We start from the raw sequence: 16,023 nt of genomic DNA on the forward strand, positions 1-16,023 counted from the left end.
GGGATTAAATTCAGTCTTCATCCCTCCTCCACTCCTTGGACGTCAGGCTGGTAATCATGTGGTTCAGAGACCCAACCTTTTCATCACATGGTTGGTCTTTCTGGCAAGCCTGGATCCCATTCTTCAACTATCCAGGGGCCCACCTTGAGTGACCTCGTTAGCATAAGCTCGGGTGTGGTCTAGGAGACCAAGCATGAATAGCAAAGACACTCTTACCACTTGGAGAACTCCAAGGGCTCGAAGACTCCTTTTCAGGAACCAGGGGCAAACACCAGCCAAATTCTTTATCACACAACGGGTGTGTTGAAGACCTCAGTTTCCGTTCAAGACAGCCAATAATCCTTTGGTCCACTTCAAAGTAGTTTGTAAGTTTTCTCTAACACACACACAGAAAACTACGCAAATCGTGGCAGAATACTGACGTGGGTTTTCACAAAAAATACGAGGGTATGCATGTAGGCAACATTCCGGTCTAGAAATGAACATGATCAGCACCCCAGAGGACCCCCACCTGTCACTATACCCCTTACACCAAGGGTAACCACCTGACCTCTAACCCCACAGATTCATCGTGCCTAGTTTTTAACCCCATATAGATGTAACCCTTCGGTATGAACTCCTGTGACCGAGCACCTTTTGCTCTGTGTCACGTTTGTGCGTATAGTTGTGAAACAGCTCGTTCGTGTCACTGTATGGTATTCCATTGTGTGGAAGATGCACGCTCTCTAGGGATAAAGCCGAGTTGGATAATCCGACCTGGTTCAGTGCCAAACCTCTCCCCAGTTTGCAGATGATGAAACCAGAGCTTCACCGAGGCCAAGCAATTATGTGAGACAGGAGACTCGTTCCAAGGACCATCAAAGTCCTCGTGGGCCGGTGACAAATCAGGGACACCTTGGGATGGAAGGAAGGGGCAGAGGAAAGATGGAAAGATGAAAGCAAGGGGGGAAAAAGAACAAAGGAGATACACAAAGGATGGAAGACAGGACGGAGCAAGGGAGAGGAGCAGGAGGAAGACCATAGAGTGAGGGGGAGACGTGGCTAGACAAGACGACAAGGATGGGCTGGAGGAAAGGGAGGCACCTGCTCATCTCAGGGATGGTATTTTTAGCACTCAGCCCTGTGAGAGTGGGAGCTGTTGATCCCCTGGAACTTTCGCCATCTCTCCATCTCCCCTGGACTCCCTGCATACAGCTAGTGGAAACTGAGGGTTGTGTTCCCCTCCTGTAGACCACTAGAGGGCAAGTATTATACGCAGACTTTCACTGCTGCCCTCCAAGGTTCAAACAGCCTTCCAGAAGCCCCCACGGAAATGTGCTGCCTGTACCTGGGTACAAACGCTCCAACGCTTACCTTCTTCCTCCTCCAGGAATGGAGGTACCTGGCACTCCAGCAGACATGAAAAAGAGAATCGGGAAAAGGAAGGCATCTACTGAGCAGCTAGTATCCGTCATCGTGCCAAATCTTCCCGACAACCAGGTGAGTTAGGAATTACCAAACCCCCTTTGCAGAGAAAGAGATTGTGCCTAAGACAGATGGTAGAATAAGAATAAAGAGGACTTGGGGCGCCTGGGTGGCTCAGTCAGTTGAGCGTCCGACTTCGGCTCAGGTCATGATCTCACGGCTCGTGAGTTCGAGCCCCGCGTCGGGCTCTGTGCTGACAGCTCGGAGCCTGGAGCCTGCTTCGGATTCTGTGTCTCCCTCTCTCTCTGCCCCTAACCCACTCGCATTCTGTCTCTGTCTCTCTCAAAAAGAAACAAACATTAAAAAATTAAAAAAAAAAAAAGAAGAAGAAGAAGAAGAAGAAGAAGAAAGAGGACTTGACCCAAGAGTTGTATGAATCCAGGAAGCATTCGTGAGTAACGTGTATTTGTAGTCCAGCTTAGCACGAGTGGGGCTGACTGGCTCAGCCGGAATTGAGACTTTAATACATACTAGCCAAATGAACGTGGAAGAATCTATCGATCTCTCTGGGTCTCAGATGCTTCATCTGTAATATGAGGACAATAATAGTACTTACTTCATGGGACTGTTGCGAGAATTACATGATAATATACAAGAAAGGCGCTCGGGACTGTTCTTGGCACGTGACAAGTCCTGACTCTGAGTGATCTTCACCGCTATCTCTATTTGTGTCATCACCATCATGGTCAGCATCTTCTTCGTCATCGTCGTCTTCACAACCACCAACATCTTTGGGCTTCTTACAATATAATGGTCCAGATGGGAGGCTCTGTAGCTGACCACGTAGTGTGTGAACTGCCTTGAGTTCATGGATCCAGTTTGGGTCCAACGGAATCCTGACTTGAATCAGAGAGGAGAATAGAGAAGATATGCAGAGAAGAGAGGCCAAGAGCAGCCGTGAACCTCAATACGAGTGACTTCTCAGGCCCTCCCACTCCTGTAAAGCCCACGCGCGCCATGGTCGTTCTCTCAGTTGTGTGCATGCTCCCTGTAACCTTACGTAGCTGATGCTCTTGGCACTCCACTCAGATCCCCTTGGCCAGGCGGGTGCACCCATCCTCCGGCTGCTCTGCATAAGGCCAGCCTCCCTGCCTCACGGTGGTGTCAGTTCTATGGTGCAATTTATACACAAGGCCTCCCCCACGGGATCAGGCCGGAGCTAGTCTCCATCCGGAAATCACATCCTTGCTTCGTTCCTTCCCCTGACCTGTCCTGCTTTCCTTTTTCCTTTCCCCCTTTTCCTGAGAGCGTTCCTTCATTCCATGATTTCCTCAAGAATCCCTGTCTCAGGTTCAGGTTTCCAGGGAGCCTGAACTAAGACACTTTATCGTGTCTGTTCCCACTTCGGCTGCTCGAAGGAGATTCCCGTCCCTGGCAACTCAGAGCTCTGGGGCACTTCCTTAACTAGTTAGCGTTATATAAGCTTTCCTTCCAGGTCTTATTTATATAATGTCTCCTTTATCCGTTATATGCTTACGCCAACATTTATTTAACTATTTGCCTCTTGATGGATGTAGGGGTGTTTACAATTTTCCATCATATCCGGTAATATGATAAAAACCTCTAATGTTCAAAACATAAAATAAATATGTAAATAACATCTCTTTCACTTAGCATATTTGGTCAAGGCAAAATTCAAATCCCCTCCTGGGGCTCTCTGCCACCTCCTGTATCCCCCTCTTTTAAAATAACAGCGTATGAACAGAAAAGTGCAGGTATAGTCAAGCCAACAGATCAGGAGACAGTTGCCATTGAAGAGAGTGTTACTGGAACCCCTGGGTGGCTCAGTGGGTGGAGGGCCCGATTTCGGCTCAGGTCATGATCTCACAGTTTGTGGGTTCAAGCCCTGCACTGGGCTCTGTGCTAACAGCCTGGATTCTGTGTCTCCTTCTCTCCGTGCCTCTCCCCTGCTCCCTCTCTGTCTCTCTCAGTTTCCAGGAGGAGGAAGAGGCAACCACACCATGGGGAATGGGGGCCACACACACCGAAGCACCATGGCTGGTCTGGATGCAGAAGAAGTACAGACCAGAGCCTTTTCTGTGGTCTCTGTCGGAAGGAGTGAGTGAGGCAGGACAAGCAGTTTTAGAATTGGCCCGTTTTAATAGTTTCATTGGGCTCTGGCACATAGGGGCTTCCCCTAGTTACGTGGTACCCAGCCCTGGGGTCATGAAGGCAGGTGGATGGGGGCCCAGAATGTGAAAAGCCAATAAAGAAGAATGGAGGCGTGTGTTCTGGATTGATTGGTCTGTATTTAAAAAGGACATCCCTAAAAAAAAAAAAAGGAAGAGAGAAAGAAAGAAAGAAAGAAAGAAAGAAAGAAAGTTAGTTACAGAGAGGGAAGGAGGAAAACCGTAAGAGACTCTTACATACTGAGAACAAACTGAGGGCTGATGGGGGGTGGGGGGGGAGGGGAGGGTGGGTGATGGGTATTGAGGAGGGCACCTGTTGGGATGAGCACTGGGTGTTGCATGGAAGCCAATTTGACAATAAGTTACACACAAAAATAATAATAATAATAATAATAAATAAAAGACCTGGAAAGAAAATAAAAAAATAAAAAGTACATCCCTGGGAGAATGACTGCTCTCTGGGAGAGCAGGTGGGCGGGTGACAAGGTAGGCAGGAGGCCAAGACAGGGTGACTTGGGCGTATGATCGGGCGGTGCGGAGCAAGATGTATCCGGCCTGTGCACGCAGGGCAAATGTTAAAGGGCAAAGTTTACAGCAGCTACAAATATGTTTAAAACACCTCATGGCCCTGCTCCTTCCCAAAGGACAGATGGAGACTAACATCACTGCCGTGGGACATGGGTCTCAGTCCCATCCCTGGGCACTATGCCGGCAGCCACCAAGAGGTGGCCAGTCCCACCTGGTTCTTTGGGGGCTTCCTATTGGTACCCACTGCTGGGGTGGGTGTGCGGCCACAACCTCTGGTCCTGAGGTCCTGCACCCTGCAGGCTCTTTGTCCTGATTCAGACCTTCCTATCCAGATGTGCTCTGGGCACATGTGTATCCCCATGGGGCATGCAGAATTTCCCAGTCATCACAGGTGGAGGTGGCTATCTTGGATACAGCCTCCTGAATTCTTCCGTCTCTGGGTTTCTAACCTACCTGCTTTGTAGTGCGTCTAATACCTTGCTGCGCTGGGGACTTCTCTAGGGGGTTGGATGGTCTCCTCACAACACTAAAATCCTTAAAGAACAAATAAGTCCTGGGGCCCCCCTTAGAAATGTTGTTTCTAACACACACGGGGATGTTTATGCCCACTCTTCGGACCGCTTTCTTATTAATCGAATCTTGTCTTTATTTTCTTAGGAAGCCTCCTAGCTTAGCCTTCATGGCAAAAGTTCCAAGGGAAGAAATTGGTAAAAAAAAAAAATCACTTCCCCAAAAATAAGTTGGAAAACTTTTTGAGAATATTAAACTTCATTTTGTAATATGGGCATTATGAGGACGATTATATTAACTGTCACTGGGTATTGATTACCTATGAAATGTTCACTGTTTACATACATTAGCTCAAGTCCTCTGCCGGGTGGAAGATTATTATCTGCGTTTTGCAGATCAGGAAAATGGAGCTCCCCATGGTTAACCTGCTTGAAGTCACGAATCCGTTGGGAGGCAGTGCTGGAATCAAATCCAGCCCTCACGCTACAAAGCTTCGGCCCCCAGTTCAGTGCTTGATGGGATGAGCAGCTTATTATTACTGGGAGTTTTGATGTTTGACAAGAAGATGCAGCCTTATCCCAGACACCCACCACGGGGACTGGGCCCCCAAAGAGGGCTGCCCTGGCCCCCCACATTCCCCATCTCTGTTACCCTGCTCGCCGGATGAGAAGTCTCTCCTTCTCTCCAGTATGTGATTCAGGAAAGAGACAGAAATACGTGGCCAAAAGGGTCCCTTCGCCATTCGTCCTGGCCCAGAGGCAGCGGTGTCCTTTGGTGGGAAGTCCAGAATCGGGACCGATCTAACCCTTCAGAGACACCCACAAGGCAGACCCCTTTGGAAGAAAATGGGAGGTCTCGAGGGGAACATCCCCATGGGCTATCAATCGGGTAACAACTGGTCATCCGAGCTGGGACTTTTGAGAGCCAATAGGGGGAGTATTAAAAACAGAACTGCACTGAGGCAACCTGTGTAAACTGGGACGGAGCCAGTGTAAGCAGAGCACTGGGTCACCTTGGCCATAGGTAGAGCCAGTGGGAAACGAGCACTGCAATTCCCCTGCAGCACTTTAAATACCAGCAGAACATCCTGCTGGGGGACTTGCCCCCCAACTATTAGCATTATTAGTGCCTGTTAAATATGTCATAGTCAAAGATTTGCTTCATTCTTCAGCGTGATTGCCATTGATTTTTGAAACCCACATCTTCTTCCCCAGGGAAACACATCTTCAGCGAAATGATAGAAGGAAATGGAAAAGAAGGATTAGATTTATAGGCATTCATTTTACAGGCATTGCTGTGGGGATAGAGTTCGTCTTAAAGCAGCACTCCTCACGGGACGGTCCAGCAGACCTGCAGCAGAATCGCCAGGAAAGTTGCAAACTGCTGATTCCCCGTCCCGGGGAGGACCCACCGCGAACAGGGATCTCCGGGGACGGGCCTGGGAAATGCGTGTTTTTGCCAAGTCCCCTGGAGGTTCTCGTGTGTACTGAAGCACACGGAAGGCCACCACACCGGGAAAGCCAGGTAGCAGGTGAACATGCCCTGATTTTGCTCCTTGAGCCTCAGGCTGCAGGACCTCAGCCAGGGCGATGAAACCTCCCACCCCTTCAGAAGAAGATTCGGGCCAAACCCCGGGCAGGATGTCGGATGGAGCCCCCAGACTCCCCGGTGGGTATGCCAGCCCCGGTTTACCGTGTGCCGAGGTGGCTGGGTCTCCAGAGCGGAGTGGGCAGGTTCTTGGTGGTGACATCTGCCAGGACGAGCGGGTAATAGGCCTGATTTATGACACTCAGCATGGGACCTGGCTGCTGAGCTCAATCACTGTGGCTCCCCATGGTGGGGTTCATGCGCTGTAACGGGCCTGGAAATTGGAGAGGAATTTACCTCCTGCTGCCGAACATTACATAACAATCAAGGGAAACAAGCAGAGGCGGAGGGGGGCCCTCCTCCCCGGCTGGCACCGGCAGCCTGGCACAGCAGAGGGAGGGAGCCTGGGAGCTTTCTGCTGTTCTCAGGCCCGCAGCTGTACCCCTACGGGAGTGGGCTCCAGGGTGGCCCAGCCCAGCGGCTTCTAGAAGGGATGGAAGAAGAGGCAGGCTCCAAACGGGGAGGTACTGCTGTCTGAACCCATGTCGCAGACCCCAACAGCCCTAACGGGCTATGCACGACCCCCTGATCTGCAACTGCGAATGATTCCAGTAGGACCCGAACTTGACATCTGATGCCACATGAGACAGTATATGGAACAGAACGGAGGCGGGTGGGGAGACGGCACCAGATCAGCACAGGTCTCCTGGGTCCGTGAGGAGTTGGGATTTGCTTTCAAGCACCCTGAAAACTCCCTAAAGGACCACTCTTCCCTCGAGCCCAGCCGTCTCCTGGAAGTAACCGCTGGACAGAGGGGCGTGTGGTAGCTGGTTGACCATGTAATTCTGGTGAACTCACAAGGAGCATGAGTTCTTATGCGCTTATTAGAGCAAGCCCAGTAGGCACCCCAGTGGGCAACTCTGGGAAGCACTGACTCCCCATCCGGTATTCATCAGAGGGTAACCCCATCCTGACAAGGTGGTGGGGCCCCGTCCTGAACGTACTACCGCGACGGAATCCCAGGCACCACCCTTCACCGCTGCCTTTATCGCCAACAAAATGCCCTGGACTAGAAATTTGCCAGTCATGTTCTTGAAAAACAAAAGCACTTTATCTTCCAGTGAAGTCTTACATAGAAGCCCAATGTATTTATCACCACTGAAATTAATGAACCTGCCTCGGTGGCCCCGCATGCTGACGAGATGCGCACTCCTTGAGGACAGGGGGCACGCCTGCCTTCCTCGTAAAGGTACCGCCAGTACCCACAAGAGGATCTAGCCCACGGTGGAGGTGGAAAATACTGGTTCTGTCTGGAAAAGGAAGGGATTGGATCGGATGCAGTTTCAACAAGGCATCAAATATTAAGTGAACGCCGCTGAGTGCCAAGCTTCGCAGTCAGCATTCAGAATATAACGGCCAACGAACCCGTCATAGCCTCGCCTCTATTTTATACAGAGTCTAGTAGGAGGAAATGAACATTAACAGATGTAAATTTACAAGTGGGTGTATGTTAGCACATAGAGGTACTTAGGGCTACACGTCTATAGGAGAGAGGACTGATCTAGTTCGAGGAAAGTCAGGGAAGGCTTCCCGGAGGAGGTATTTCACTTAGGACCCAAAGGAAAAGGAATACTCAACTAGGAATTTGGGACAGGGGAGAACGGAACTGCATTCCAGTTGGAAGGAGCGGCAGGTGCAAAGCCCCCAGCAGGAGGACTATGCCCTCCTGACCCTGTCTTTCAGCCAGACCATCTCTATGCTGGTCTGTTTTACGTATTGAGCTTTCGAGATAACATTCTTTAGAAAAAAAGTGTTTAGCAGCTAAAACAAATGCTGGAAGTCTAGATAACAACACAACCTCAAAGGGCCCTTCTAGCTCTTACCACTCTCCGTGTATAGACTTGGAGTGAAGCAGTAGCTTGTAGGCATAGGTCAAGGCCAGAAGTCAGGGGTCAGAGGTGACCGAACAGACCCGCAACCCTGACCGGTGAGCTGCGGCTAACGAAAACACAATGCTCATTTGTTTAGGGGTTTTTTTCTTCCGCATTCTAGACACACAGGTCACTATTCTGGTCATTTCTAAAGGGGTTCAACACTTTAAAACGGATTCCCAGCAGCAGGCATGTATTTGCCCTTACAACTTAAAAATGCCACCAGCTCATTTCATTGCATACATTCATCAAGTATACCGTGATAATGTACTTGAAGCCATGCCCTTGGTGAGACATGGAATATGGAGACAGACAGAACACGGGCTCAAGCCTCGCAGAGATCAAAGCTATCCACACTTAACAGAGCTCTGCCCTAACAATGCCTGCCCCTTGAACGTCTGCGGTCCGCCAGGCATCATACTGGCCACTTCACATGCGTCCTCTTTGGCGATACTCCCAACAGATCAGTGAGATAAATACCAGCCCCATTTCAGGTCTGGAAAATGAATTTCAGAGAGGCGAAGTAGTTTGCCCGAGATCACACAGCGAGTAAGTAGGGGAATCGGGATCCAAATCCAAACCCACCTAACTCCAGAACCTGTACCTGTGATCACCACAGTCTGACGTCAACTAAAGAAACAAAGAAGTAAAATCACAAAGAATTAGAAGAAGCTATAGGTAAATGTTTACCTGGTCTTGTTCTGAGGATTTTCAGAGTGTAACAGAAGGAGAAAAAAAAAAAACACAAAAAGAAGACTGATCGCAATGACCGTATGCAACTTCGGAATTTCGACTTGTCAAAAGCGCCATATAAACGAACATTTGAAAGCTAAATGAGAAATGGCAAAACAAAAACAAAAAAAACAAAACAAAACAAGAAATCTCCAACATGTATGACAGACAAATCTCTATAACTTGTTATAAATTGGTAAGGAGAGAAAGCAACTCTCCGATAGAAATTTAGACAAGAGACACAGATCTCAAAAGGGAAGAAATAAAAAGTGACCAATGACCAATAGCACACCCAAAGTTATTATAAAATTATTAGTAATAAAAGAGTGAATAATTTAAGAAACAAACAGTGGAATATCCTGGTTTTTTTGACTACGAAATTGGCAAAGATTTTTAAAAAATCAAAATAATCTTAGTGTTGATAAATGTGCTACGAAATGAACACACATGGACACTGTATCAGTGTCTAGGGAGCGTTTGACAACATGAATTAAGAGCCTTTAAAAAGATTATAACCTTTAACTCAATAATTTTACTTTAGAAATTTATCAGACATACAGACAAGATGTATACACCAAGATGTTCACCACAGCATTATTTATAGTACAGAGAAACTATAAATCAATTGGAAGTCCAGCGATAGGTGGACAGCTAAATCAATTTTTGTGTGTCCAGATGATAAGGTAATATGCAGCCATTAAGAATCACATTTTTGAAGAAACTTTGGTAGCATGATTCATTTTCTTTATCTACCTAGAAGGATACAGGGCAACATGTATTAACCATCGCAAAGGGCAAATCACAGTAGAGGGACTGAAGATAGTTGATATGCTCTTTATTGCGCTCGCCTCTAATCTTTCACATTTTTCTGCAATGCGCCTGCATGACTTTGCAATGACAAGTATGCGTGTATTTTCTTTTGCTTTTTAAATGTTTATGTATTTTTGAGAGAGGGAGCGCAGGTGGGAAAGGGGCAGAGAGAGAGGGAGACAGAGAATCCGAAGCAGGCTCGGCCCTGACAGCACAGAGCCCGACGCCGGACTCAAATCCAAGAATCATGACCTGAGCCGAAGTCAGACGCTTAACCCAAGTCGGACGTTTAACCGACTGAGCCACCCAGGGGCCCCCATTTCTTTTGCTCTTTAAATGAGCGTGCTCAGCTCCCCGTTTTCTGAGCTCAAACCTGTTTCTCTGCTTTAATTTCCTTCTGCAATGGACAAAAACACCCGAGTCACCTCGGACGGTTCCCTTCTCATTTATGTGTCTCCGGCTCGCCATTTCTTTTTTTAATTTTTTTTTAATGTTTATTTATTTTGGAGAGGGAGACAGAGCCCGACAGAGCAGGGGAGGGGCAGAGAGAGAGGGAGACACAGAATCGGAAGCGGGCTCCAGGCTCCAAGCTGACAGCACAGAGCCTGATGCGGGGCTCCAACTCACGAACTGTGAGATCGTGACCTGAGCCAGAGTCGGACGCTCAACCGACTGAGCCACCCAGGCGCCCCTCTGGCTTGCCATTTCTAGCATTCCGCTGTTGCACATCAGGTTCCTGTTGCCTTGAGCCCAGGCTGGGCACTAGCTCCTCAGCAGATGCCCTGGCTTCCTCCAACCCCATCCCTGCACTCTTCTCAAATTCATTTTACGTTCCACTGCCAGATTAAGCCTCCTGGAGCAAAGAAAATATTCTGTTATTGCCTTGCTCCAAAACCTTCAGTGACCCTCCAGCTCCTAAGAATAAAACCCCCAAATCCTTTACCTGGAATGCAGACGCAGGAGCGACCAAAGGAGATGCTTTGATCTGTCAATTCTCAGGGTGTCGATTTCGTATACAAAGTGCTGTGGCTAAACTAGAACCACCCTCAGTTTTTTATTTTTTTTTTTTAACGATGCTAAATTGTTTTGTTCCTGGACTTACTCTTTCCTTCCACCCTCATGCACCACTGACAGGTCCACCCTTCTCCATGCTTCACCCACACCGACACCCAGTAGGCGCGGGGTGCAGGCTGGTGGGGGCTGCGGGTGTTGTCAGACCTAAAGACAAGCCTACACCCCATGACCCTGGCCTCACCGAGTCTCTCTTCCAGCGTAACTTGGTGATACTCTCTTATTTAAAGGATGGTGAAGGGGCTGTGACCTGAAAAAAAAAAAAAAAAAATCAATGACTCTCCGCTAATAAAGGTTCTTATGCGGTAAATGTGCTCTTGGGAAGCCAGATCCTGCCCTTCTCCACGGCGTTGGCCTGATGCCCCGGAGTGATTTACTCTGCGGTAACATGATGGAGCCTCCACCATGGAAGGGAATTAAATAAAAATGCAATAAAAGAGGACAAAATCAATCTGCTTACAGTTTTGTTTAATAAAAATTCATGAAGGATGGGCAGGCCGGCCCAGAAGCAATGTACCAGTGCTGCCAGAGGCTGGCTGGGGGAGCTCACCTGGGCTGCAGGCACGAGGCGGGGGCTGGGCGGAACGGGGGCAGAGGGACCCCCCCACCCCGCGGGCCTGCAGCCTGGGTTTTACTGCCAGGCAATGAGGCCGGGCTCGCCTCGCTGAAAGAGGGGCCGCCCAACCAAGGCCACGTGCACGGAAGAATTCTCCAAAGCCAAAGAAAGAGAAGAGACCTTGTTTACATGGGATTCGCCTCCCTACAAACCAAGAAGCTCCACGTGTTCCGGCATGACAATGACTCCCAAGCCTGACCGAGTATTTGCTTTCTTTCCCAGGCGGTAAGAGCGCTTCCCCGGAGACCTAACCTCTGAACCCAAAATTGAAGTGTACCATACGGTGTCGTTAACCGTAGGCACAGTGCTATACAAATCTCTCGAACTCATTCAGCTTGCACAACTAAAGCTTTACCCCCACTGGCCAGCAATCCCATTCGGCCCCTCCCCCCAGCTCCTGACATCCGCCATTCCAGTCTCTGTTTCGATGAATTGGACTCTTTCCGATACCTCTTGTAAGCGCGCTCAGGCAGTCGCTGTCCTTCTGTGACTGGCTTCTTCCATTTAGCAAAATGTTCTCCAGGTTGACCCGTGTTATCACGATGGTAGGATGGTTTTCTTTCTTGAAATTGAATCATAGTCCGTTCTATGCATAGACCGCATTTTCTTTATCCATTTATCTGTGGGTGGACACTTAGGTTGTTTCCTCGTCTTGGCTGTTGTGAATAACGTTGCAGCACATATGGGACTGCAGATAGCTCTTCCAAGATCCTGATTTAAATCTTGCGGATAAATACTCAGAAGCAGGATTGCTTAATCATCTGGCGAGTCCGTTTTTAATTTTTTTGCGGAATCACAACACTGTTCTCTGCAGTGGCTGCATCGTTTTCTGTTCCCGCCAACAGCGTGCAAGGTTTCCAATTGCTTCACATCCTCACCAACACTTAGCTTTTGTTTTTTGATAGCGACCATCCTGATAAGTATGAGGTGATGTCTCAGTGTGATTTGAATTTGCATTTCCCTGATGGTTAGGGACGCTGAGCATCTTTTCTGATACCTGCTGGCCATTAGCATGCCTTTTTTGGAGAAATGCCTGTTCAAGTCCTTTGCCTGCTTATTTGGGGGGGAGGGGTGTTGTTTGGTTTTTCTTGGTGGGGGCGTTTTTTTGCTACGGAGTTATAAGAGTTCTTTATATATTTTGGATAGTAATCACTTACCAGATACGTATTTTGAAAATATTTTCTCCCATTTACTGTATTTTTTTAATATTTAAACATTTTTGAGAGAGAGAAAGAGACACAGAGCACGAGTGGGGGAGGGGCAGAGAGAGAGAGCGAGACACAGAATCCGAAGCAGGCTCCAGGCCCTGAGCTGTCAGCACAGAGCCCGACTCGGGCATCGAACTCAACGAACCACGAGACCATGACCTGAGCCAAAGCCGGAGGCTTAACCGACTGACCACCCGGGTGCCCAAAACAATGCTCGTGTTTTATTTCACACATGTATAGATCAGAAGTCCGAGCGGACCGCTCAGTGTCTCACAAGGCAGAACCTAAGGTGTTAGCCAGACTGACCTCTCCTCTGGAAGCTGAGGGAAAATTAGGATCCCAAGCTCACCCAGGTTGTTGGTACAACCCGGTTCTTTGCAGCTGCTCTGGATCTGAGGTCCCGGTGTCCTTGCGACTGTCATCCAGGGACCACTCCTGCTGCCAGAGGCCTCCCGCACTCCTTCTCACGTGGGCCCCTGCCTCTGCAAACCAGCCGCGGTTCATTGAGTCCTTCTCCTGCTTTGAACCTCCCTGGCCTTCCCTACTGCCAACTGCCAAAGAAAGTTCTCCCCTTTCAAGGGCCCATATACGTGTACCGCGTCTACTTGAATAACCCAGGACAATCTCCCTATCTGAAGATCAATTTGCCACGTAACGTGACATAATCACGGGGCGTAAGAGTTCACCATACTCACTCACAAGTTTTGGCTATTAGGGTGGGTCATCTTCGGGGGATTATTTTAGAAATCATGCCTGCCACAGGCAATAGGTAATATATTTGGTAGGATAAGCTAACTAGCTGTGACGGACCCCCAAATTGCAGTAGCTTACGGAGTAAAAGATACCTTCACTCGCGCAGAATTGTCCAGGATAAATGTTCCAGGCCGGTGCAATTCTGTTCCACCCGGCCATTCGGGTATCCAAGCGGACTCGCTTGGACGAGGGTGGCCTCGTCAGCTTCAACACATGGCTTCCGAGACCACCTGAGCTGATGCCATCCCAACCAGCCCAAAAGGGCGTGCACGCAGAGGAACACACGTAGGGGATTTTACGGGCCAAGGCTGGAAATGCTTCACTGCTGCTCATATTCTACCAGAAATAAATTAGTCACGTTAGCTCTGCCTGGCTCCGTAGCACATGCCCTCCACTCGTGTGAGGCTCCCCCACAAAAGGATGGGAGGAGAAGTCGGCATTTGTGCTAGAGGATTGCTAAGTAGAGCGTGACACGATCCTGCCCGGGCAATGGACAGATGAACTTGGCAGCAATGTGTCTGATGAATGGGATAGAAACCTACCAACAGAGGAAGACGTCTGTGCAGCAAGTATTTGAGGAAGTGAGGGTCCAGACCTCAGAAAGGGCAAGTAGGAAGAGGAAAGACCTGGCAGAGAAATTCTGGAGCTGCCAATCGGATTTTTGAAAGAGATTAAGATAGAGGCAGGAAAGAAACCTCAGCGACTTTAACTCTCAAGTCTAGGTGAGACTACTTTTTTTTTAATTTTTTTTAATGTTTTTATTTATTTTTGAGAGAGACAGAGCATGAGCAGGGGAGGGGCAGAGAGAGAGGGAGACACGGAATCTGAAACAGGCTCCAGGCTCTGAGCTGTCAGCACAGAGCCCGATGCGGGGCTCGAACTCACGGACCGTGAGATCGTGACCTGAGCCGAAGTCGGACGCTTAACCGACTGAGCCACCCAGGTGCCCCTGGGTGAGACTATTTTGAACAGAAAGGGGGAGGTCGGAAGCTACAGCTGGTGTGAGAAGGAAGAGACTGCGTTTAGTGTGAGGCATGTTGACGTACTGGCAGGGACCACATCTAGAAATGTCCCCAGGAAGCGGGATGTACAGAAGCAGGTTGGGGAGGGCGGGGTCATGGAGCATTCAGGAAGCAGGAAGTGGAATTTGGGAGCTACGTGCAGAGGTGACGGGGACAACCGAGGTGATCCAGAAAAATGGGAGAGAGGTCAAGGAGCACAGAAGCGCACACTTGGAACACGTCAGTGTGAAAATGGTGGAAAAGCGCACACGGGGGAAGGAGAGCAGGCAGAGGCAGGAGAGCCGTGCCGCATGGCCTCAGAGGTCCCAGGACCCAGAGAAGATGGCCCCTGCATTTCCCTGGTTTTAGGAACCGGAAGATAGTTGTGAGAAGGAAACGTGTGGAGAGGGGTAAGGGTGGAAAACAAGGAGCAAATTCAAGACGACCGCCAAGGACTGTGAAAGCGGACACGAGAATCACAGAACCGTCCAGCCTCCGAGGCACAAGTTTCTGACGTAGCTGCAACTAGCCACAGCCCCATCCAGAGCCTGGCTGAGAGACCCCTTGTCCTGGGAGCTCCGCTTCCTTCTTCCCTTCCCTTCCATCGGTCCCTTGTAGCCGTCTGTCCGCTCTTGGTCTCCTCCAAGAGGACGTAGGACTGGGGCTTTATCCCCCCTTTGGACCAGAGAAAATGAGAGTCGGTGCATCCTCGCTATGGAGACAACAGAAACACGTGCGAAGTCCCCAGGGGCACTTGGACGGGCACCAGGTCCAGCCGCCATGAGACTTCCCCCAGGAGCTGGCCTTGCAGGGAGCAGCGCTCCCACGCGTGTTAGACCGCGGGCTGGGGCCGGGAGAGAGGGGTAGCAGCCCCAGAGCAACTCCCCACCGCAGCGGGGTTCCAGACGTCAGCTCGTGCCAACGAGGCAGGTCTAGGGGCCCCTGGGGCTGGACTGAGAAGGGCTTTCGCTCTCTCCACTTCACCCAAAATGTGTGGCCACAGATGTCGAAGAGGGGAAACTCCTTCACAGACAGAGAGGGCCCCGGCCTTGCTGTGAGATGCCTCCCAGTTGGGAAGACAGACGACAAAGAGACGCCGGTAGTGCCTTACCTCCAGGAAGTCACCTTCTGGAAGACAGAGGAATGTGGACGGGGGCATGGCCCCCGTCAAGCCCCGGGAACAGTTAGAGCGGTGTTCCAGAGGGCCAGCTGAAGCCGAAACCCAGGAAGGCTTCCGGGATGAAGGGAGAGTACAGCAGCTATTAAGAGCAGGGGGGCGGGCAGCCAGTGAGGGTTCCGAGGGGGAATGGCTGATCCTTGCAGACCCTTGTCTGTGTGTGTGGGGGGGGGGGGGAATCTGGGGGGGGCAGCCTGAGAGGGTCCCCTTGTGGGGGGGCTAAGGGAGGAGGAAGAGGGCTGGCTGTCGGGTGTAGGGCAGAGCATTTTCTTACTCCCCGGCCACACTCGGCGGCCCGTTCGATTTCTCCATCAACGTCCGGCTGACGCGTCATTGGCAGGAGGTCGATGCTCTGGAGGCACCCGCGCGTCAGACGCCCGTTTTATCTTGCCCAGCGTTGGCTCAGGGCAGGATGCCTCCTCCGGCCCGTGGCTTGCTGTCTTCATAACCGTGCTCTGCGTGTTTCTCCCAAGGGTTGCAGTCTTCACAGCCTGTTTCACGTAGAG

The sequence above is a fragment of the Lynx canadensis genome, chromosome A3 (assembly GCF_007474595.2).
Source record: "Lynx canadensis isolate LIC74 chromosome A3, mLynCan4.pri.v2, whole genome shotgun sequence".
NCBI classification, from domain to species: Eukaryota; Metazoa; Chordata; class Mammalia; order Carnivora; family Felidae; genus Lynx; species Lynx canadensis.